Source organism: Trichosurus vulpecula, chromosome 2, assembly GCF_011100635.1.
Source record: "Trichosurus vulpecula isolate mTriVul1 chromosome 2, mTriVul1.pri, whole genome shotgun sequence".
Classification (NCBI taxonomy): domain Eukaryota; kingdom Metazoa; phylum Chordata; class Mammalia; order Diprotodontia; family Phalangeridae; genus Trichosurus; species Trichosurus vulpecula.
This window is the reverse complement of record NC_050574.1, coordinates 190,016,418-190,040,851: the sequence shown is the minus strand read 5'-3', so window position 1 is coordinate 190,040,851 and position 24,434 is coordinate 190,016,418.

Sequence of the window (24,434 nt, the reverse complement as noted above, 5' to 3'; positions counted from 1 at the left end):
CTACCTGGCAGCCCCCCAATAACAGGCAGATCTCTCAATGGACAGGAGTGAGTGTTGTAACTTTTTCCCCAAATGGTACAAATCCCTGTGTCACAGGAACTCTGATAAAGTACTTTCCAGCCTGTTTTCCTTCCTTTAATACCGATTAGAGTGGCTCTCTCCCTGATTTCCTAGCGATCACTGTAAGCATTTCCTGTATTCCTGTTTCTTGTTTCAGATCATCTAGATCAGGAAATGAAGAGGATGCTAAATTATATTTGTCATGAAATGTAATTCAAATGAGATAAAATTTATAAAGTGCTTAGGACAGTGCCTGGCACATAGGTGCTATAAGTTTACTCCCTTTCCCCTATATATACATATACAGAGCATTCTGTATCTAACATTAATGGACTATTGCTACGTCCAGGGCTGGGGCACTGTGCTTACTTCCTTAAATCAAATGAGATAATATTTGTAAAGTGCTTACCTAGTGCCTGGCACATAGTAGGTGCTATGTAAATATTTATTCCTTTCCCCTCCCCTATTTGTAGAGCTTTATGTATCTAGCATTAAGGGACTATTTCTGGGCCCGGTTGACTAGGGCACTGTTTGATTCCCTAAATCAAATAAAGCAAATGAGATAAAATATTTGTAAAGTGCTTACTTAGCACTTGACACATAATAGGAACTTAGTAATTTTTTTCTTTTTCTTCCTCTCTCCCCCATTTAAAGGACTCCTTCTGCTCTAGACCCAGGCATGAATTCTAGCTGGCATTCAATTCTGGAAGAGCCTGGCTTCTAAAGAGTACGAGGCTAGAATCCCTTTTATTATACTCATTGGCTCACTATTTTCCCTACTCTGACTCCCTTGGGAAGATTCGCTTATAGCTTAGGCTGTGGCTTATGTCTAGGTGTTTCTGAATCTAAAAAAGATACTCAATGTACAATGTAAATCAAGAATGGGGTGGGCATTTATTTTCAGCAAAAAGAAATGCTAAAGGACAGAAAACAAAATGATTTAAAACAAAAGTCAACAACTAAAATCAGTACTATTAGCTTCCTTATGGAGACAGATAGTTAAAACTCATCAGACCATAAAGCAGTTTGCAGGACTGGTGACCAAGCATTTTTATATTTCACCTTGGCTCTGTGCTGTCCAAACTGTCTAGACCTAGTAAAATGGGTGAGGTTTGCTGCAATCTTCTTGATATCTTTCTTCTTCAAGAGCAATGAAGTAGTTGACTGGTACTCCTCCGCTTTGTTTCCAGGCAGTTCCAGGTCAAAGATTCCAACCCCCCCCCAAAATTTGAGCTGATGGGAGCTCAAGAAGAAGCCTAGAACATTTGTCTTGAGATAAGTACACATTCATCTGAGATCAGGAAACCACAGTCATTGAAGAGGCAGCCCAAAGCTCAGTCTCAACCTTGCTTAGGCAGGGCAGCTGCATGGCTGGAGTGAAGGATGTGGGGTAAGCCACCCCAACTCCCTTGTTGTTTCAGTTGTGTCTGACTCTTCAGGACCCCATTTGGGGCTTTCTTGACAAAGATATTGGAGTGGTTTGCCATTTCCTTCTTCAGCTCATGTTATAGATGGAGGAACTGAGGCAAACAGAGTTAAATGACTTGCCCAAGGTCACACAGCTTGTAAGTGCCTGGGGTCAGATTCTAACTCAGGAAGATGAGTCTTCCTTACTCCAGGTCTAGCACTCTATCTAATGTACCACTTAGCTGCCCCTAATCCTCCTTTACCCCTCATGGAAAAGGGCTCTAAATAGTCTGTATAACATTTGAAGTTAGAAGAAAAAAAAAGAAAACAGTGAGGATGAGCTCCTTTGCTTTTCACTCTCCAATGAATCAGCAGCTTTTTTTGCTCTATGATCTCAAAGCATAAGTCATTCAGCACCAACTCAGGGGGTTCCATAACTCTCATGTGGTCACCTGGGACCCAGCAGCTCAACTCTGATCATTCTTCATGGAATAATCCTCATATCAAGGGAAATCAAGGATGTCTCATGATGGTGAGCTTGCTGGGGAGCACATACCTTGTTAGGAAGGATGTGGCCATGATGGATGCATCTGCGACATGAAGAAAGACCCCACAGAACATTTTTCCTCTCTACAATGGCTGTAGCTTAGCTTGCGAAGCCATTATCCTAAGGAAGCCCTTCCCAAGTTCCTCTATAGCTGCAATTAAAAAAGAATGGTCCAGCAATCTTTAGAGATCCCCAAGACACTTTCACAGTGTCTGTGAGGTCAAAACTATTTTCATAATAATATTTAGATGTTTTAAATCTGAACACAATAAGTATTGATAGATATAATCCATATAACAAAAACTCTTCTTGAGGGGTCCTCAATAATTTTTGAGAGTGTAAAGGGGTGTTGAGATCAAAATGTTTGAAATGCTACTCTACAGCATTTCAATGTGGGCTCAGTTTCTTTGGGCAATGACTAAGATGGTGCCTGGTATTTTGGGTGCACCGGTAGACTCTACTCAGATGAATGTTCTATTGGATGGCCTGAGGCTGAGCAAAGTTTGCCTCTTGTCCATTACCATTTCAGGAGTCTGTAAATCTTATTGGCTTGTAGGCAACCGTGCCTTTTCTAACACAGAAAAAGATATATTTCGACTATCTGGTGTTGAAATCTACTAAATGTGTCTATGGCATAATTAGTTGGGAAGGAGTTGAAAGACAAAGTGGGAGTAGTAGATGTAAATATGAGAAAAGGTGCCATGAGATGAGACCAGATAGATGAGCACAAACTCAAAATATGTATAAACAGAAATTGTTGATGGTACCAGCGGAGAATATTTATATAAGTCGTCTGAAACAGAGACTCTGGAGGCTGGTTCCTGGTTTTAGAAGGAGCTGACTCATCATGTCTCATTTGAGAGGCAACATAATGAAGAGGAAAGAGGTATAACATCCGAATTTGCATCTTAACACAATCACTTATAAGCTATATGAACTTGAGAAAGAGTCAGGATAGCATGGTGGGTAAAGGGCTGGGATTGCAGTCAGGAAGAGTTCGATCCTGCCACTGGTTCTTTCCACTCAGGTGTCCTTTAAGACAAGTCACTTCACTTTTCTCGGCCATAATTTCTTTACTTATGCAATAGAACAGTTGGATAAGATGATCCTTAAACCCACTTCAGGTTCTAGTATTCTAGGAGTCTTCCAATTTACCTCTTTGGGCCTTACTTTTCTTATATCTAAAATGAGATAAATTCAACCAATAAACATTTATTAAGCACCTACTATGCACCAGGTCCTGTGCTAAGTGCTGGGGATACAAAAAGAGGCAAAAGATAGTCCCTGCCGTCAATGAGCTTTCAAAATTCCATACTACCTAGCATAGAATTATTTAAAAGGATCAAATGAGATAATTTATATGAATTTATAGGAAAATGACGTGTAACTATAAAGCCTTAGGTCAACCAGTCAATCAACAGCTCTTTGTTAAGTGCTTACTATAGTGTCTGAAGCCATATTTGAACTCAGGTCTTCCTGATGCCAGGTCTGATGTTCTATCAAATACTGTGGGACCAGCTGCCTATTGAAATCATAGGCTACATTGAGAGACATAGAATAGAGGAAGAAGTGAGTGATGGTTCTGCTTACTCTGCCCTGGTCAGATCGCATCCAGAATATTGAGTTGAATTCTGGCCACCACATTGTAGAAAACACAGCAATTAGCCAAGGAACCTACAAAGAAGATGACGGAATGATGAAACTGATGAAGAGCCTTGAGATGATGCCATATGTAAATTTGTCAAAATTGGCCAGGAGAAAAGCAGATTTAAGCAGGGATGGGACACAATTACAATGCCAGCACTCTCTTGGTTCAGGTTGGATTGTTGGTGGGAAATAGGCACTTGGGAGTCATTGAAGGATTAACAAAAGGAGTCAGGGAAGGCTTCCTGTTGGAGGAAGCACCTGAGGTGTACCTAAAAGGAAGTGAGAGATTCCAAGAAGTTTAATGTGATCTACCACCAGAGAGAGAGGCGAGGGACCCAGAGTGCAGATTGAGGCAATTCTGGGGGCATTTGGCTAATGTAGGAATTTGTTTTGCTTGACTATAAATATCTGCGATGTATTTTATTGTTCTTGCTTTCTCAGTGAGGGAGAGAGGAGAAGGGAAGGAAAAAATTCAGAACTGAAAATAAAATTGAATTTAAAAATGTTTTAAAGAGGACATTTACTTTGCCACGACACAGCAAGATGTGTACCTACTAGGATAGAGACACTTTGTTTCTCTGGACAGATCTTCTCTCCTCTCCATATAGAAACTTGTCATCAGATGAGGACATGGTAAAGGACATGATGGTCTTCAGAAATTTACCAAGTCTGAGAGGTACTAATTGTCCATGCCAAGGACTCTTTTTTAGACCTTTAAGTGACCGGAAAGCTCAATTGTGTGGCCGATCTCAGGGATATTTTGTCTTCTTTTAGAGAAAGTTAATCCCTAAGGATTATGGGAAAAGGAGAGGTCTGGGAGAAGCTATTGAGGAGTGGTAATAAATGTTAGTCCTATCACATGAGGATATGACAGATCAAGCAATCAATCAACAGGCATTATTAAAGTACTGCTGTGTGCCAGGCATTGCATCTTCAAGTATTCGAAAGGTGATATGGAAGAGGGATTAGGCTGATTATGTTCAATGGTTCCATTGCACAGAATGAGGGACAGAGGAAAAAAGATTTAGGATTGGTGGAAAGAAAAGCTTTCTAACAATTAGAATGATTGGAAAGTGGAGTGGGCTTCAGGCAAAGGCTGCACGATCACTTGTGGGGATCTCATAAAGGGGGTTCTGATTCTGGTTCTGGTTCAGGTACCAATTGGATTAGAAGGTTCCCAAGGTCCCTTCCAGCTCTGTGGTTCTGCATTCCCACTGAAATGGCCAACCCGTCCTCTCTGCCCACGATGCATTCATTTCCACTTTTCCTCTACCTCTGAAAATCCCTCACTTCCTTTTAGGGACAGCTCAGGTACTACCTCTAACAGGAAGCCTTCCCTGGCTAGTCCAGCTATTAGTGAATGCCCTGTCCTCCTCTCAATTAGCTTGCATTCACTTATCTGTGTGCAGGTTCTATTTCTATTTCCATCCCTTCATTCTGCTCCTGGCTTTGCTCCCCCTTCCTGCCCCATACCATATACTCTCCTTAAGGGCAGAGATTGTTTCATTTTTGACTTTGTGTCCCAAGTGCCTCAAAAATGCCTTGAACATAATAGGCACTCAGGAAATATTTGTTGATTGAATAGGGTGATGATGTCTTTGGCTTGATGCTAGGGAAAGTTTCCTCCTTTAATTAAAAAAAGAACGCAAAACTTTTTTGGTAGCAGTGAAGCAACTCAGTGGTTAAACTAATCAATCCAATAAAGTGCTTGTGCTTATTGTTTAGGAGAATACTGTAAAAAAAGGGGGGGCGATGTTGCAAATAGATGGTGCCTTTTAATTGCATTGCAGGTGAGCAGAGGGAGGGACTCAGGCTAAAAGGACCAAGCAGTAACTAAAATTGTGGGTCGAGATCCTTTCTTTCTCAGTGTCCTGGCTAGAAGACAGCCTGAGTGTTCACACGTATGAAAAGCCCTGAATAGGGGATTTCCAGGGTTGGATAACTGAGGATCTTATCGGTAGTGGTTTTGGGGAAAATTGACTTTGGGTGAATGCTGGGAAGTTCAAGAATCAAGCTGGGTGGAGGCTAGACATGAACTGGAAGAAGGAAACCACATAGACTGCTAGGGCCATACTGAGAGAATGAGACACCCAAAGAGCAAGGAAACTTTGGCAAGTCGTTGGATCTACAGGGATCCATCAAAGACTAAGGAAGGAGAAGAAGGGGAGGAACAGCTGTCATTCCATTCATGTGACTGGGACCTTTCAAAGACTGATTCTGCTGTTTTAGAGGGAATTTGACTAAAGGAAGGTCATCTGAGTTCTTAACTAACCATCCCATTTTGGTAGAGGGCTTGGACCCAAATCCTTCCTCTGTTCTTCACTTATCATTGAGAAACCTTTTCTATACTTACTGCTTTGGAAGCCTGATACTTTCAAGGACATGGAGGGTCCTGAATGAGGCAGGAACCATATTCTGGTATTTCCAAGAGAGACTGTTGATTAGAGCAAGAAACCATAGAGTTTATTATTAGAGAGAAGCCTAAAGACTGAGCCCAGCACATTTGTTAGTAAAATGTGAACTGCTTGAGGGCAAGAATTATTTCATTTTTTGTTTTTGTGTCTAGTACCAGTCCTGCCACATGAGTATTAAATAAATGCTTGTTGAATTGACTGAAGAGGGGTCTAAAGGTTCTACTGACACATGATTTACACTTACGATTTAAAAGGAAGTTCTCTCTCTCTCTCTCTCTCCCTCTCTCTCTCCCTCTCCCTCTCCCTCTCCCTCTCCCTCTCCCTCTCTCCCCTCCCCTCTCCTCTCCCTCTCTCTCTCCCTCTCCCTCTCCCTCTCCCTCTCTCTCTCTCTCTCCCTCTCTTTCTCTCTCTCTCCCTCCCTTCCTTCCCCTCCCCCCTCTCTCCCTATCCCTCTCACTTCTGCCTCTTTCTCTCTCCCTCTCTCTCTCTCTCTCTCTCTCTCACACACACACACTCTCTCTCTCTCACGCGCGTGCACACACACACACACACACACACACACACACACACACTTGCTTTTGGGCTCTTTCTCTCCTCACAAAACAAATATGAGGCTTTCCCCAAGATTAAGAAGAGCCTGGGAGTGACAGTCACAGTGAGAGATGACACCCCACCAGGTGCACTTAATGGCACAGCAGTAAATAATTACATTGCCCTTTTCACACTTTGTTGTGCAGCTTCTCCAGTGAAGCCGCTCTGAGCTCCGAGGTGATGGCGCATAGTTCATGCTAGTCCTCACACATCTGTCATGCCAGCTCTGTTTTCTGGTTTGGCTTTTCTTTTGGATTCTACTCCCCTTGCAGTCAAATTCTGTGCTTTCAAAATTAAATATACAACTGCTAGCCCTTGCTCTTCTAGTTGAAGGGAGATTATTCTTATTTCTCCCATAAATCATGATCACGCCCCAGTCTACAAACAACATGAGAAGCATGTGACAAACAACCCAGCAGTCTCCAAGGAGAAAAACAGCAATCAATTTAAAGAGGTTCTTTGTGATTTGGATTGAAGCTAGGGTTAGGGAAGGGCTTCTGAGGAAGGTTCAGGGATTTTATAATCATTTTCATTCAAAGAACCTCTAGATAAAACTGCACTAGGAATATTTTCCCCTGGGGCAAAACTAGTTGAGCCAAATGGTAGGAGCTGGGATGACTTGTCCAAGATCCAGAGGTTAGGCTGGTAAATATTTAACAACCGGCTCTTGGTGGGGTGTGGGGGGTGTATGTATGTATGACATGGAGTAAATGCTCACACTGAGCATTTAACAAAAGACTCTTGAGAACTGTCTTCAGTTAGCTACAGCACATCTTTGCTAATGAGGTATCTCATTAGTAGCAAAATTTGGATTTGAATTCAAGTCCTCTGAATCTAAAACTAATACCCCATTACCTTATTTTACAGACATGGAAACTGAGGCTAAGGGAAGAGAAGTTACTTACCCTGTACTACACAGCTAGTAGCGTTGGGATAAGAGCTAGATCTCTGTCTTTAGGTATTTGAAATTCTGTCCTTCAAATGGAAGAGGGGATAGACTTGTATTTGGGGAAACAGAGCTGGGACAAAGAGCCAGATTTGGGCTTAGGGTAAGCCCAGAGTTTGATTAGTATCCCCAAATGGCCAAGGCCTGTGTCAGGAGGGAGTAGGTTTGTTTCCCCCTCACTGAAGGCTCTTAAGTAAAGTCTTGTCACCTACCTACATTTCAGAGGGGATGGTGGTTGACTTGATGTCTCCTTCTAGTGCTGAGATTCTGTGGTGACCTCCAAACCAAGAGGAGGTATCAGAGAAGGATTTTGGGGGAAAACAGGCAGAGACTTTTTAAAGCATCAGATGACTAGAAACAAGAAATCCAGGCTGAGAGAACAGAGGTCAGGATGAGGGAACACATAACAGGAACCTTCGTACCATGGGTAGAATCACCCTTGGAGGGGAAGCAGTATGATCCTCATCCTTCCAGGGTTGGTGATCCCCTAAGAGCCCACAGTGATGGGAACTCAGGAGGCAGAGCCTGGGTTAGGGCTAGCCTGGGGCCAGAGATTATACTATGTCCTGGCTAAGTAAGGAGCAAGGTATGAGGATGGTTGGGGAGAAAGCATCCCCTTAGTCGGTACTCTGAAACAAAGGTCCTCTAGCCCCATGATAGAGCTCTGCCTTCATGAGAGCAATTATGTATTTGCTTCTTTAGCACTGTTCTTCCAATGAGCTCAAGGCACTTCATAAAAATTGGGCACAACAGGCTGATAAGGGAAGGTGAGTCTATCACTTTGGGGACCTATGGTGGCATCCTGAGGCCCTTGAGGTCCATTTAGCTAACTAATTTAAGGAAGTCAACTCTTCCCTAATAGTTCCCTTCTACTACATCCTTGCAAATTTGTTAGGAGAGGAATTGAAAAGCATTTATTAATCATTCTTTACAAGGCATTGATTGCACTACGTACTGGGGAAAAGACCCAGAGCTTGCTCTAAAGGAACTCAAATTCTAATTGGGGAAGACAACACATTAAGGAGGGTTCAGTTACAGAGTGGATGGAAAATTCCAGTAGCTCTTGGGGTCTGGTAGGCAAAGCAACAGGGCAGATGGTAAGGACCTATTGATCTCAGAGGGAGCAGTGGTAGGGCACGTAGATGGTCCCCAACCAATGACTCCAAGGGGGAAGTGGGAGCAAGGATTGGAGTGGAGGCGGACACTGAGTTAACTCAGGGAAATGTGGAGATGGGGGAGGGGAATGGGGATCTATAGTGTATGGGGTGTTCAGAGAGGAGTAGAACCTCTGGTGTGAGGGCTTGCTGAGCCCTTTCAGGGCCATTCATTCACCTTTGGTGTCCACCTATCACCCAACTCTCACCTCTGGCTCCAAGAAGTTGTAGCATGTGCAATGGCCATGCAAAGCCCCAGTAAAACCATCTTGGCAGATGGGCTAAACCAGATTGAGGGTAACTGACAGGCCTCAACCCCACCAGTGAGTTAGGGGGATGTCTACCCTAAGTATGTGAAGACTTCCCCTGGCGGAATGGGCAGATGAGAATAATTTGTTCCAGCTGCCATGAAGAAGGCTGCAGCAGGCACAATGGAGCCATTAGAGGTTGGTCAGGCATTGGAGATGCTGAGGTCATCCACTGCACCCTGGGTCATCGCCGGAAGTCTTGACTTTTGTCCTGCCACTGGTCTCCGATGATTCTGCAAGAGAGGGTGAGGCGGATGGCTCTGCGCAGCTCTGCCTCACTTCAATCCGATTCACACACGAGTCAATACATCACCCCGTTATATCATAGCCCTCTTTGAAAATGAAGGATGAGCAATGACAGTAATAAACCCTTTACTGATATTTTCTCATTTGATCCTCACACCCCTACAAAGCGGGTGCTCTTACTGTCCCCTCCTGAGGAGACTGAGGCTGAGGCAGCTTAAATGGCTTGCCTGATAATGGATTTGAACTCTGGTCTTCCTGACCCCTGGTCCAGGGCTCTATCCACTGGACAGAAACAAAACTAATAAACAAAACACCTGACTGAACTTTGGAGAAAGTTACAAATTATAAGAGGTTTGAGGTGATAAGGGAGTATAAATCAGACGGGAATCAACCTTTGCAAAAGTGTGGAGGTGGGAGATGGCATGTTGAGTCTGGGGAACAGCTAATGGCAGTGGGTCAATCAGGGAAGAGCTGGGTCTATAGGGATGGAACGTGTGGTATTCAGGGCCCCAGGAGCACAAGTGGCAGTATGTCCATGGAAGATGCTCTCCGATCTGAGCTTGCAGCTCCACTCACTCTAACTCAGATTAGCAAACACTACACTGCAGACCTGTGATGACTGAACAAGTTCCCACAACTCCAGAAAATAAGCCATTGACTCCCTTCTCACTAGTAGTCTGAGGCCCATTATTTCCTGAATTATTCAAATCACCATCTTGAGGTCTACGCCTAGGCTAGTTCTCTCAGATGGTTAGAACAGGGTGTTAGCAAGCCTCAGGTCCTTAATTTAGTTCCTATATGCTTTCATTAGCTCTTCATTGAAGAAAACCTCTACTGCCACAGACAGAACCCTTAAACCAGGGGTGAGAAACCTGTGACCATTTTGTTCTGTGGAGTTTGGATTCAAAAAGCCCCACTTGAGGACCCAGAGGGCCACACGTGGGCTCAAGGCTGAAGGTTCCCCACCCCTACCTTAAACTCTGCCACCCAACTCTCAGATGCAGAGAAGACAGTGGGGAAAGTTTACCACAATGAATATCGGGTCTATATGCCCCAGGCACCAACAGTGCATTGTTATAAAGCCTGATGAGGGAAAAAGATGTGTACATTTCTAGTTAACATTTTGAAAGAGACGTTCAAGAGTGCTTTACTGGAGGTGTCAAATGTGCTATCCCAGCCAAACTGGACTAAACTGTAGTTCCTGTCTGATTTTGATGTGTTGATGTGCTAAAAAAAAAAAAAAAAGGCAGAAAGAAAGAAATATATAAACATGTGTGGTTTTCTAAGTCAATTTGTAGCCTGCAGAGATGCTTATGTGTAGTTTAGTGGCCCCTGTTTCAATGTGAGCTTGATACCACTGCTTTAGAGTGTTCAGAGGGAGGAGAGTGTTCACACCACTCTACGGACTCTGGATTGGAAGAGGCTGGTTTACTCCAGTTACCAGTTTCTGAGTAGTACCCATTTTTCACTCTGCTCTGTTCTTTCTTTAATGTGGAGTCTTTGGTCACATTGTCTTCACCACCCCTAAACAAATCTTCAGACAAGGAAAAGAGGAGAGGGGGAGGGAAGAGGGCTTTCTGGCCCCTCCAGCAGGGAGATGACTCCCCAGTAAGGCACCTGGGACACACAGTTACACTTCTGAAAGCATGGGTTTCAGGGCAGATTGTCTGGCTGTCTGACTCCTCCGTGATAAGGGAAGGTAGCCGACATCTTTAGAAAAGAGGACTACAATTTTTCCCTCTCATGGCAATTATAACTCAGATAAAATATTGTTTGCTCTTTTATAGTATACATTGTAAATAGTTTTCTTTTGAAGTAAGCACCGCCAATATTGGGGCACCTAGGTGGCTAAGTAGATAGAGTGCCTGGCATGGAGTCAGGAAGACTCATCTTCTTGAGTTCAAATCCAACCTCAGACATTTCCTAGCTGTGTAACCCTGGTCAATTCACTGAACACTGTTTGCCTCAGTTTCCTTATCTGTAAATGAGCTGGAGAGGAAAATGGCAAACCAGTCCAGTATCTTTACCGAGAAAGCCCCAAATGGGGTCAAGAATAGTCAGACACAACTGAATGACTACCCAACAAAAAACTGCTAATATCAACCAAGTCACAAGCATTCACCAAAAAACTATATAATTTAGTTTCATGTACAATTGTCTTTTTTATTATGCTATGTTACGGAAATGCTTACTTTATTCCATAAATTTAAAATACAATTCAAAAAAGACCCTATTCCAGGTGCTATACTCATTACTGGGGATACAGTGACAAAAGCAAATAGTCCCTCACTTCGAGGAAATTAACTTAGAGTGAGATACATGGTCTACCACTGAAGAATCATTGTTGGGGCCAAAAGAACTAGGTTTATAGTGCTAGTGTTGGACAGCATTTCAGAGACCATCAAACCACCTTATTTTATAGCTAAGGAGACAGTCTCTGGGAGATTGAGGGCTTATCTGACATTAAAGGAGTCTGGCCAGGGCACAGAAGTTAGGATACTGTGCCCACTGCTTGTTCTTTGTCTGGGTCCAGTCCTAGGGAGCCCTCTTCTAATGAGAGGCAGTAGCTTCCCTGTTTTCACTTCTTCTGCTCATTAATTTCCCTCTCCCCTCTCTTTGCCCTGAGGATAAATTTTCTCATAGTGTAGCTTATGGCTCATGTCCAGGATTTTTCCTAAAAGGGAGAATAAAAATGGTATTCAGACTACAATAACAATCAGGTTTGAGACAGGTTATTTATTGCTACACGCAAGAAATACTAAACACAAAATACAGCACACATGAATAACTTCTAGTACACGTCCACTGGTAAAAGAGCCAGAGTTGGGCCATTCCTCTTATTGGTGTCTGGCCTTTCCAAGATCACTAGAATAGTTGCTGGGAACTCCTCTCCTGCTGCCATTCATCACTAACCTGTTGCCTCCCAGGACTCCCAGCTTTCTTGAATTTCCAAAGTTACCTCAAGACCTGGACACATCCGTACTGGGTTAGATTAAGGGTGAGGAGGCCACACATGGCCCTGTAGGTCTTCAGGTGATAAAGAGCTCCAGGCCTGGAGTCAGGGAGATTCATCTTCTTGAGTTCAAATCTGGCCTCAGACACTTATTAGCTGTGTGACCCTGGACAAGTCACTTAACCCTTCTTGCCTCAGTTTCCTCATCTGTAAAATGAGCTGGAGAAGGAAATGGCAAACCATTCTAGTATCTCTGCCAAGAAAACCCCAAATGGAGAAATGACTGAACAACAAAAAATTGTCAGGAAGTTTTTCCTTAATGTGGAAGCTAAAATGGTCTTTCTGCAACTTTTACTCATTGCTCTCAGTTTGTTCTCTCGAGTTGATCTCATTTCCACATGACAGTCCTTCAGATACTTGAAGCTGGATATGCTTTCTCTTCTCTAGCCTAAAACTCTCCAGTACCTTTAACCAGTCCATATACTGTACTATAGACCCCTAGGTCTCTTCACCACCCTAGCTGCCCCGCCTCTGGACACTCCCAGATTCACCACCACCTTCTTCTACAAAATGTGGTGCCCAGGATGCAGCAGTGTTCGGACCAGCCGAATACAGCAGGACCACCAACTGCCCGGTGCTGGACACTCTGCCTGCCTCTCAATGCAGAGCTGTATTAGCATTTGGGGGCTTCCTCAGCAAGGCGGTGACTCAGGTGGGCAGCCCTTATAATCCATTGAAACCACCAGATCTTTACCGATGAGCTGCCATGTAGGGGCAGCTAAGTGTAAGACAGAGTGCTGGGCCTAGAATCAGGAAGACCTGAGGCAGATCTGGCCTCAGACGCTCACTGGATGTGTTGTTTTTGTCGAATTGTTTCATTCGCGTCTGACTCTTCGGGACTCCGTTTAGGGTTTTCTTGGAAAAGATACTGGAGGGGTTTGCCGTTTCCTTCTCCAGCTCATTTTACAGACGAGGAAACTGAGGCAAAGGGGGTTCAGTGGCTTGCCCAGGGCCGCACAGCTAGTCCGTGTCATCAGGAAGATGAGTCTGCCTGACTCCAGGCCTGTTGCTTTATCCACTGGACTATCTAGCCGCCCAGATCATTTTACAGATAAAGAAACTGAAGAAAATGTATACACTGCTCATCAACAGGATTTGCTGAGAGAGGATGGATAAGCATCACCACTCTTAGCATCACTATTCCCAATGATGATACCACCTGCCTCCTACACATCTAAGCTCCGAATCTTGGAGTCACCTTTAATTCTTCCCTTTCTAGTACGCCCTCCTTCATCTGCTACGTTTAATCTAATCCAAATTCCATTTAATCTGCCTTTGAAATATCTTTCAAATCTTCCCTCTCCTTTCTACCAGCCTAGTTGAAGTCTTCTCTGTAACTTCTCACTTGTATTGGCCTCCTTCATCGGTCTCCCTGCCTCAATCTATTCCAGCCTTTAGTGGATAGAGTACTGGGCCTAGAGTCAGGAAAACTTGACTTCAAATCCAGCCTCACACACTTATTAGCTGTGTGACCCTGGACAAGTCACTTAACCTTGGGTTGCCTCAGTTTCCTCAACTGTAAAATGGAGACAAGAGCAGCATCTATCTCACAGGATTGTTGTGAGGATCAAATGAGATATTTGTAAAGCATTTAGCGCAGTGTCTAGCACATAGCAGACACTTAATCCTCCCTCCTTTCCTCCCTCCCCTCTTCCTTCTTTCCTTCCTTCCTTCCCGCATTCCCTTTCTCCCTCTCTTCCTCCCTCCCTTCCTCTCATCCTTTCTTCCCTCCTTTCCCTCTTTCCCTCTTCCCCTCTTCCTCTCTTCCTCTCCTTCTTTTTCTCCTTCCATTCTCCCTCCTTCCTTCCTTCCTTCCTCTCTTCCCCCTCTCTCCCTCTCATCCTTTCTTCCTTCCTCTCCTTCCTTTCCTCCTCCCTTCCTTCCTCCACTCTTTCTTCTCCTTTCTTCCCTCCTTCCTTCCCTCCCTGCCTCCTTCCTTTCTTCCTTCCTCCCTTCCCTGCTCCCTCCCCTCTTCTCCTTGCTTCCTTCTTTCCTTCCTTCCTTTCTTCCTTCCTTCCTCTCTTCCCCTTCCCTCCCTCTCATTTTTCTTCCATCCTCTCCTTCCCTCCTTCCTCCCCTCTTTCTTCTTTCTTCCCTCCTTCCCGCCCTCTCTGCTTTCTTCCTTCTTTCTCTCCTTCCTTCCTCCCCTCCTCCTTTTCTCCTTCCCTTCCTCCCCTCCTGCCTGCCTTCAGCCACTTTGATAGACTCTACTCCCCTTCATATATTCTATGTCTCTGATAAACTGAAAGCCAACCATTCAGCAGTCTCATTCTATCCTTTGCCACTCCCATGCCCTTGTGTATACCGTCCTCCGTGCCTAGAATGGTTTTCCCTATCTCTTTGCCTGGTGAAATCTGCCCCTTTCTTTACAGCCCAGCTCAAGTGCTCCCTCCTCCATGAACCGTGGTTCCTCCCACTCCCCCCAAAGCAGAAGTCAATTCACTACTTATCAAGCCCCTGCTCTGTGCCAGCACTGGGCTAAGTACTAAGAGGCAGAGAGGAGCCCATCTCTGCCCTTTAGACTTGCTCGTGTCATTTTGTTTGGGCCTCACCTATGCACTTACTATATGATGACTCCTGTGTAAGTAGAACTGCCAAACTTGGCCCTGAAGAAGACACGGAAAAATGCACCTGCCCCCCCCCTCCTCCTTTGAAGAGAGGACTATGGGTGTGAACTGTGCAAATACTTGTGCGGGCTTGGTGGATGGCATGAGCTCCTCCCCACCTTCCCCCATTTGTTATGCTTTGCTAAATATGAAAGATAATTCTCTGGGTGGAGAGGGGGAGAAGGGAAATATTTGAAAATTAAGGTAATTTAGAAACAAAAGATATCAATAAAACATTTAAGCAAGTTACAGCTTCTCTCATCATTACTTTAAGTCCCTTGAGGATGGGGACTTGGCCTTGTATCCTCTTGTTCCCTAGCACTTAGCTCAGTGCGTGGTACACGTGAAGTGCTAATAAATGTTTGTGCAATTCAATAGACAAGCACTAAGTGTCTAATGTATGTTGGGCATTAGGTAGCTGCTAAGGGAAGATGAAAAACGACCCGCCTCTATCCTTCAGAACTTAATCTCCCGGAGGCAGGTGGGCCTACGGTGAGGGGAGGAGGAACCAGGAGATACACAAACAAATGCAATAAAAGGGAGACTATGATAGGGGCAAAGGAAAAATCCAGACAAAATGTGATAGGAAAACTCATCCTGTTCATGAACTGAATTAAATCCTTATGTCCTAAAAAGCAGCTCCAAGTATATGCCTTCCTGATGGGCAAATAGAGCGTGTTTTATAAACGCACGTACAGACTTTATCCCGATTTTACTTCTACTTCCCATCTTACCAATGAGAAAACTGAGGTATACATACACACACATACATACATACATACACACATACATATTTGTTGCTGTTGGTCAGTTGTTTTCAGTTGTGTCTGACTCTCTGTGACCCCATTTGGGGTTTTCTTAGCAAAGATACTGCAGTAGTTTGCCATTTCCTTTTCCAGCTCATTTTACAGATGAGGAAACTGAGGCAGACAGGGTTAAGTGACTTGCCCAGGGTCACATAGCTAGTAAGTGTCTGAGGCCAGATTTGAGCTCAGTAAGATGAGTCTTGCTGACTCTAGGCCCAATACTCTATTGCAAAACCTAGCTGTATGTATGTATGTATATTGTGTACATATACATTTGCATCTACATATATCCACATATGTACATATACCAGAGATATAATTGAACCTCAGTTCCACACACATCTATACATATATGTATGCGTACACATAATACCTACACATGTGCGTATATACATGCATGCATATACACAAGTACATGTATATGCATTTGAACCTCAGTTCCTACATATATATCCATCCATCCATCCCTCCATCCACATACACAATATTCAATCTGGTCTAACCATGATGGCTTTCTTGCTGTTCTTCAGGCATGACATTCCATTTCCCATCTCTATCTTTGCATTGGCTGTCCCTCATGCCTAGAATGCAGTCCTTCCTTACTTCCACCTCAAAGGATCCCTTCTTTCTCTAAGACTCAAGTTCTGCCTTTCCTGACCTGTACTCCCAGGTGCTAGGGCTCTCCCCTAAAAATTGCCCTTTATTAATTTCTTATTTATTGTGTATGTGCTTTTGTAGGTCCACGTTGTCTCTCCAAGAGTATGTGAGCTCTTTGAGGGCAAGCTCTGCTTCTCCTTTTGTCTCTGCCACCGCCGTGCCACCATTGTGCCCAGGACCTACTAAGCGCTTAATGAACGCTCGCCGATTGATAGGTTGATTCAAAGATTCAAAGCAACATAAGGATTTGACCCTTAAGGAGCTCATCACTTCAGAGGAACCCAGTATCCCCCCTTGTAACGAACAGGCCAATCATCACAGAAATCACACTATCTCAGAGACAGAAGGGAAACTCAGAGGACGTCTAATAAACCCATCCCTGAAAAAAAAAATCCCTGGCAAGCAGTCATCCAAACTCTTTTTGAAAGTTTCCAATGAAGCAAAACCCATTACATCTGGAGACATCCCCTTCTACTTTTGTATTGCTTTAATTACTGGAAAGTTTTCCCTTAAATCAAGCCTAAATCTGCCTCTACAACTTCCACCTTTTGGTCTTGGTTCTGCCCTGGGCCAGACAGAACAAGTCTTATCCACAAGACAGCCTCTCAAATACTTGAAGGCAACTATTATTAAGTGCTTCTTAACTCTTGTCCCCAGGCTAAACATCCCAAATTTCTCCACCCAGTCCTTGAATCATGAGGCTTCTAGGCCCTTTGCCATCTAAGTCATCATTGCTGCCACATTTGTTACAGTTTGCCTACATCCTTGTTAAAACGAAGCCCCCACAGATGAACGTGGTATTCCAGGTGTGGTCTGATGAAGACAGAGTTCAATTGGCACCCTACTCTGCTGTATTCTGGACACTAGGCCTCTCTTAATGTACCCTGGGTCTGTCGGGGTTCTACCTCCCAATGTCTCAATGATTTATGGAAAGACATTCCTGATACTGCTAGGTTTTCCTCACTAGGCATTATTCTCATCTATTAAAAGTCAGAGGAACTTGAGAGAGAAAACTAGAACTCCTTGGAGGAGAGGGTAAGATCAAGTTAAATTTAGCAACAATCCCTTTTTCGTTCCCTGTAGTGGACAGAGCAATGGCCTTTGAGTCCAGAGCTCCTATTTTAGCGTCACCTCACAGAGTTGCTTCAGGAAGTGGAGAGAGGTTGCAAGTATTCCATAAACCTTAGAGTACCAGAGATATGTGTTAGGGGAACCATAGTTCACTTTATGTAGGTCTTTAAAGTTTGCAAATGGCTTTACAATTATCTCTTCCACATTGTGACTTTCCTCATTGAGGTTTCAATATATTGCGGGTTGGCATAAGAAATTAAATGAGAGCTTGGGGGGAGTTTTGTGGAAGCCGCAGACAACATACAAAGGCCAGCAGACAACACAGAAAAGGTTTAGAAATGCAGGCTTGTTATAAAAAAGGCATTCTGGTAGACTCTGGCATCCTATGAGGAAAGACTAAGTCCTTATAGGATTTCTTAAAGGAAAAAGGTGAAGAATCTACCCCTATGGATTTTATGCAGATTTTCTAGATCACAGGGGTGCTGCACCCCTAACCTTCATGATGTGGAAGGGATAACTGTATGTATATCCATCATTTCATTTGATCTTCAGAACAACCCTGTGAGGTTGTTTATTCCCATTTTACTAATGAGGAAACTAAGGCTCAGTGCTATTGAGTGACTTGCCCAAGGCATCATAGATTCAGAGACAGAATTTTACACTGGCCAGGTGTTAGGTGACTTGACTAGAGTCCCAATCACAAGTGTTTGAGGTAAAATTTGAACGCAGATCATCCAAGCCTAGTGGTCCATGCCATAGTACACACTATGCTATGGTGAGTCTCAAGAAACTGCCAGTCATTCATGACCTATTGGGTCTTACATCTCTAAACAGAGACCTCTTCCCTTCTCATCCCTTTCAATTATTCTTCTGTTTTTCAATGTATCTCAACATTTGAAATGTTTTTTCCTTAGTCACTCATACATGGAGGATGCTTCTCCATCCTGAGGTTTGCCGTTAGGAAGAAGGAAGCTATTAGAAAACAGGCTGCCTCCAGTGTACTCAGGGTGTCTGGGGGGATGGCCCTTTTTATTGCTTTCTGAATGGGCAGTTTTTTCACAGTGTGCTCTGAACAGAAACTAATTTATTTCTGACAAAATGCTCTAGTGGGACATAAAGAAGATTTGATGTGAGGCCTGGCAATAGCAGCCAATATTTAGGGAATGGAAGGGCCAGGGAAACTGAATGGGCCAGATCTAGATAGACTCATGCCTCCATCCAGCCTGCCTGACTACAGCACCCAGAAAATGTTCTATTCCTTGAATTGGAGCTTGGCAGCCCATCACAAAGAGCGCATGGTTTTCTTATTGAGCAGAAAGAGATCCAATTTAATAAGTATTTGTGAAATGTCTATTAAGTGTAGAGCACTGGCAAAGATGGGGGGGGCATTAAAATGCTTCCTGCTTTCAAGAAACTTAGAGTTTCATTAAGGACTCAAGCAATAAATTCATGAAGCCTTTGACTAATATTATAAGACAGTATAAACCTAAATGGTATGGAAGAGACATTGAATCCTTTGGGAATTTAGCAGTGGGAGAGATCCCTGCAGAGTGGAATGGTTTGGGTAGACAAAGTGGCATGGTGGAATCATAGGAACATAGATTTAAAATAGAAAAGGACTGTGGTGGTCACTGAATCCAACCCCCTCATGTTACAGATGATATAACTGAGGGACAGAGAAGTTAAGGGGTTTGCCCCAGGTCACAAAACAGTAAGTAGCAGAGTTAGGATTCAAGTCTAGGTCTTCTGACTCCAAGTCGAGCACTACACCATACTACCTGGTCTCCACAATTCCTTCCTTCCTTCCATTCCTTCCTTTCCTTCCTTTTCTTCTTTTCCTTCCTTTTCTTCCTTTCTTTTCTTTCTTCCTTCTCTCCCTTCCTTCCCTTCCTTCCTTCCTCCCTCCCTTTCTTCCTCCCTCCCTCCCTTCCTTCATTCCTTCCTTCCTGGCTCTGATACAAATGAACTGTGTGACCCCAGGAGAATTTTTTTCTCCCTCTATGCCTCAGTTTTATTTTGGCAAAGTAAGTTGTTCAAAGTGTCTTACTCAGCCTGGTATGGTTAGAGAGGAGCCATAGTTTGAGATTCTGAAAACATTTCCCTCTGGAGGATGAGGGCATGTCCATTGACATCTCATTGAGAAGACTTAGGACATTTTCCACCTGGGTATTTGTTGACCCAATCACACCTCCCTGAAGATAAGGTATTGAGTGTCATTGCTGGGGATGATTTGATAGGCTCAGACAGTTGTGGTGAGGAGCTACTCCTTTGTAAAAGAATTATAAAATGGGTAGCCCATGGAAATCCAGGGAGATCTGAGTACACATCACAGACCAGAGACCTGGATCTCTGGAGGGACAAGCCTGTGCACAGAGAACAACTACCATCTGCTTCCACCCTGGAGATGGCAGCTTGGAGAAAGAGAGAGTGCCAGAAATGCTTGGCCCAACAAATGGCAGCAGTGATGGGTAGTGATAGAAATTAGGAGCTCCTGGACTGTGAATACCTGGACTCAGTCATGGAGAAGCAGTTGCAGAGTAATATTGCAGTTGAAAATGCTATTAATCACATGGCCTTAGGAAAAGGGAATGAGGTGTATTAATTGTGGGAATTCCTAAGTCCTAGCTACTAAAGGATTGGCAAGAGTCTCTGAATCCCTAGACTTTAAAGGAGTCTCCACAATTCCTTCCTTTTCTTTTCTTTTCTTTCTTCTCATTTCTTCCTTCCTTCCTTTCTTCCTTCATTTTCTTCCTTCTTCCTTCCTTTTCTTCCTTCCTTCCTTCTTTTTCTTCCTTCCTTCCTTCTTTTTCTTCCTTCCTCCCTTTCTTCCTTCCTTCCTTTTCTTCCTTCCTTTCTTGCTTCCCTCCTTCCTGTATCAGTAAGGCAAGATTCATGACCTCGAGGATGACCATGAACATGCCTGTATGGTTTGGAATTGTGAAGTATTAAAAACTCTCTAGGTAGAAGGCAGAAGAAGATAACATTTATCTAGACACCACAGGATCAAATCCTAAGACCAATAACTCCAATTTGATATAGCAGTAATTATATTCCAAAACCATTATGTTCACCTCAATGTAGCAAAAAGGAAATTATAACACAGTATTATAGCAGGGAACCAAGTCATCCTGCAACTTTCCTCTCTGCTCAGGCTTCCCCATAAACACTCAAGAGTCTTAACTGTCTGCTTGCCTGCGTTCTCTCTCCCCTCTGTTATCTGGTCCCCAAAGCTTCCTAGTTTCCACTCCACTCTCTGCTCGGAACTGTTTCTGCAGCTCTGTCGTCTTGGAGTTCTCACTCCTCCTTGTGCTGGATTCTGAATTCTCACTTCTGACTTCTGAATTCTCTGCAGATTCTGAGTTCTATGGTTACCTTCTGGGTATATACACTCTTTTTAGGGCCCAAGGGCTTCACGTCCAATCATCAAAAGAGTGTGGCCCTGAGGCTTAGTGCCTAGTAAGTAAAGGGAGTAGGCCTGCCTACAAACAAACCTCTAATCAAGCTTCCCTTAATTGGCCCCAGCTGAGGTCTATTGAGTGGGTGGAAAAGGTCTTTAATCACTGATTGGCATCACACTTCCTTCCTTCTTTTTCTTCCTTCCTTCCTTCCTTCCTTTCCTTCCTTCCTTCCTTCCTTCCTTCCTTCCTTCCTTCCTTCCTTCCTTCCTTCCTTCCTTCCTTCTTTCTTTTCTTTTCTTCCTTCCTTCTTTCCTCCTTCCTTCCTCCCTCCCTCCTTCCTTCCTCCTTTCTTTTCTTCCTTCTTTTCTTCTTTCTTTGTTTCTTTCTTTCCTTCCTTCCCTTGCTTCCTTCTTTCTTTCCTTCCTTCTTTTCTTTTCTTTCTTCTTTCCTTCCTCCTTCCTTCTTTCTTTTCTTCCTTCCTTCTTTTCTTCCTTTCTTCCTTCCCTTCCTTCCTTCTCATGACATTGTCAAATAGCTTGTCAAATTGATTGGATTTTTTCAATAGAAATGACATTAAATCTGCTTTGCTGCTGTGCCTTACAGACCATGAGACTTTTCCATCTGACTTACAGCTGAAACCTTCATTATATATTGTTCCCCCATTAGAATAGAAAGCAGAGGAAAGCAGAGACTATCTTAGTTTTCAATTTTTATCCCCAGTAACTAAGAGTGTTTTCTACAGAATAAGAACTTGATAAATGTTTTTGATTCTGAACTTGGGGTTCTGGGCTATGGGCTAAGTAGAGATAATGTTTGCACTACCAGCCTGATAGGGTTGTTATGAGGGGAACTCTTTCTTAACCTTAAACCCACTGTAGCAATGAGAGATGGGATGTGAATTGAAACATGAAGAATAGGGAAGATTCTAATAGCAAAAGAGTTAGGGCATTCTGGATAAAAGAAACAGCAGAGGCTTTGTTAGGCAGTAGGGAAATACTAAGGAAGTTTGAGCAGGGGAGTGGTGTGATCAGACCTGTGCATTAGATACCTACAATTGAAAATACAATGAAGAATGAATGGGGGCTAGAGGGAGGCTCAACCTAGGGAGAATGCTTAGGAGCGGACAGCAATATTCCAGATAGGAGGGAATGAGGATCTGAACTAGAGAGATGGCAGTGGTAATAGATGCAAGACACATGAAGAACCAAGGGTCTTGTGAAGACCAAATTTGGCCATTGCTTTTCCTGCCAGATTATACCCTGGAAATCTTCTCTTATTCTAGGAGGGGCTCAATAAAGGCAGGAAATGATTCAGCAAGGAGGCACAATGGCCTAAGCCCTGAGGAGTCCCACACCTTAGAGGAGTGTCTTATGCCTTCAGGAGTAGTGATTTTGATTGGGAAGGAGGAAGAGTTGGGGGCCACAGGTCTGGGAAATTTTTATTGACAGGGTCTAGTCAAGACATGCATTGCTCAATAAAAGAGAAGGCTGGTTTGCCCACATGCCCAGGAGCCAGGATTCCAGAGTTCTTAGCTTTTCCATCAGCTTCAATTCTCTTGACAGCTCACGTGGTCTCTTCTTTAGTTTTCTTAGCTATAAGAGGAGCCTAAAGTATTCCTTCCTCCTCGCTCCCCGCCCCCCCCCCCCACCATGGGCCCCTGAGTGACATGGGAAGGATTATCTGGTTGATCTTTCCAAAATTCTTTGAAGACCTATGCACAGAAAGTGCTGAGGATTAATATAATCATAAGTGATACTGTACTTTATAACTCCATTGCTCTTTTGAGAAACTTCAAGAGTTTTACACTAGGTAGGGAGAGTTTTCTCTTACAATAAAGTTCAGTAGACAATTTTCTAAGTCTGGTGTCATACAAGGTGAGTCCTGGGATCTGGGTCTCAATAGCATATGTGCAAAATTCAGTTATAATCATCCCCCTTCAAGTGCCACCTTCTGCATGAAGCCTTTCTCATCCCCTCAGTGCTCTCTCTTCTGACCCCCACAAAAGACTTTCTATTTATTTTAGATATATTTTATATACTTATACAATACACATGTTGTCTCCCTTGACAGAATGTCAGCTCCTTGAGGACAGGGACTATTTTCCTCTCTTCTCTCTCTCCCATAAATTACCTTCTATTTATTTTAGACATATTTTATAAGCTTATACAACGTACATGTTGCCTCTCTTGGTAGAATGTCAGCTCTTTGAGGACAGGGGCTATTTCATTTTTGTCTTAGTATCTTACAACCTTACACAATGTCTGCCATGTAGTAGGTGCTTAATAACTGCTTGTTGGTTGATTGTTGACGGGATCTCAGGTCCTCCATGTGTGCTCATAGGGTGGGATAGGGTGGGGTGTTGTGCTTCCCTTGATAGATTTGATTTTGCTCCATTTTCTACAATAATAAGAAAACATATTCTGGCTTACGTACAATGCAATAAGTAAAATTTATTAAAGTGAACAGCCTTTTGTCCTATGTCCCATCTCCAAAGACTAGTTTGGCTCCAGTCTATTTCTGGGCCATTTCTTTTTTTTCCCATGGAACCCTAGAAGACAGGGTTAGTTTGGGTTGCCCTCAGAAATCAGATCCATTCTAGTGTTCAGGTGTCTGGGAAATACAGGGCCACATAGATCTTCCACATTTATTCCCTTGGAAGAGGCAAGTTGGGGGGGGGGGTTGGGGAGGCAGGGAATATTCTGGCCTTTTATTTTCAAATAAGGGGCCAGTAGCTGGACATTACCCACCCCGCCACCTACCTACCCCCAATTTCCAAATGCAGGTTCGATTCTGACCCAGCCATAACCATCCTGAGAAGTCTGTTCACTGCCTAGATGTATCTAATTCTTATATAGTCTTTCTCTGAAGAATCCCTTCCTGCTCACTTCTGGTTCTTCCTTCTTCTGAAGTCTGGGTCAGTTCCAAGGCTGCCTTAGGAATTTGGTTCTCTGTTTGGGTACAGGATGAGGGAAATTAGACAGAGGCTCCAGGGAATGGCATGAGATCCAGAACTAGCCCAGTTTCTAAGAGTTGGGCTGAGCCTCCATAACTTCTTTGTCATAAGAGGACATCCCAAAGGACTGGTAATTCACAGACTGTTAGACTATTCCACAGGAAGATTCCAAATTTCATTTAGAAGAGGTTTAATCCAGTCCAAAAAATGAAACTATTTTGAGGACTAGATGTTATTGAGAACAGTAGATTCTACAGTATCACACAAGACTGTCTTCTCCCCATTAAGAATTTACAAGAACTGAACTCGACTAGATCTTACCTGAGTTAATTCAGAGTGAAGTCTCGATGCCCTTGTTGAACAGACTGTCCAGCCTAGGGAGGGCCCATCCCACTTTGACAAAGCTCTAACTGGTAAGAAACTTTTCTTCCATCAAATCTTGAACTAGGATAATCTAAGGAGTAGATTCCCAATTCCCAAAATACGGATCACAAAATAATACTGGGACTCATCCCTATACTGGAATTTTTTCCTCACTGAGGTTTTTTCCCCCCTTTTAAATCTTGCTTTCCTATCCTGCTTTAGATGTGGAAGAAGCAACACACTGATG